Source organism: Fragaria vesca, unplaced genomic scaffold (genome assembly GCF_000184155.1).
Source record: "Fragaria vesca subsp. vesca unplaced genomic scaffold, FraVesHawaii_1.0 scf0510948, whole genome shotgun sequence".
NCBI lineage: Eukaryota > Viridiplantae > Streptophyta > Magnoliopsida > Rosales > Rosaceae > Fragaria > Fragaria vesca.
The window spans coordinates 1-1,155 of record NW_004441415.1 but is presented as its reverse complement, the minus strand read 5'-3'; the positions used below and the strand labels follow the sequence as shown (position 1 = coordinate 1,155).

Sequence of the window (1,155 nt, the reverse complement as noted above, 5' to 3'; positions counted from 1 at the left end):
CGTATAAACCTTTTAGTGTTTTGATAGAACATAATAGAACATTCATATTACCCTCTGAAAGAAATAGAACTTAAAAAGGAATTATTTTGATTCAACCATCTTTTTTTCGATTTGCCTACTTGAATTATATATTTTAAGTATCAACTAATCACAGAAAATCTCCGGTTTTTATCTCTTTTATGCTAGTCAAGAATAATAACCGATTCAATAAATCGATTATATGGAGTTCCCCCCAAAAAATTTACTTATCTTATTATTAATCAAGAATTTCGTATATAGCTAGAACGACCCTCACAAATTGCAAATACTAATTTGTTAAGAATTAATCGGATTGAAGCTATAGCGTCATCGTTGGCTGGAATCGAAATATACCGCGAGATCCGGGTCACAATTTGTATCGATTAAACAAATCGTTGGAATTCCCAAAGTGATACATTCTCGAAGAGCCGTATATTCTTCTTGCTGATCAACGATTATTACAATATCGGGTAACCCCGTCATATATTTTTATTCCGCCCAGATATGTTTGCAAGTGAAATAATTGTCTCTTCAACACAGCCGCATCCCTTTTCGGAAGACGGTTAAGTCTCCCCGTCTTTTGTTCCGTTCTCAAGTCCCTGAACTTATGAAGTCTCGTTTCTGTAGTATACCAATTCGTTAACATACCGCCGAGCCATTTTTTATTTAACATAATGACACCGGGGCCCCTTATTGCAGCCCGCGCTACTGAATCAGCCGCTTTATTTTTTGTACCGACAATTAAGAATTGTTTTCCCCTACTTGCTGCATACAAAAAACTAAAATCACAAGCTTCTGAATAAAAACCGAGCAGTTCTAGTAAGATTTATAATATGAATTACCTTTTCGTCTTTGCAGAGATATAAGGTGCCATCCTAGGATTCCATTTCCTAGTACCATGACCAAAATGAACTCCTGCTTCCATCATCTCTTCCAAATTGATGTTCCAATATCTTCTTGTCATTTTTCCCCACACTTCTTTTCTTCTCTTTTTTTTTTCTTTATTTAGAAAAAAAAAAAGAGATGAAGTACCCTGAAAATAGAAATAAAAAATTGTTCCGATGGAACCTTCTCTTCTAACGGAAATTGGCCGTTGATACAGATGCAAACCGTTCATTTCTTTCCATTCGATATTCT

At 35.1% G+C, this 1,155-nt stretch overlaps 1 pseudogene across 1 annotated transcript; it reads right to left on the bottom strand.

Moving 5' to 3' along the window:
- Window positions 1-46: 46 nt before the first annotated feature.
- LOC101306977 lies at window positions 47-1,147 on the bottom strand (annotated as a pseudogene). The gene has a single exon (XR_185412.1). The product of XR_185412.1 is annotated as a 30S ribosomal protein S2, chloroplastic-like (transcript).
- Window positions 1,148-1,155: the final 8 nt, after the last annotated feature.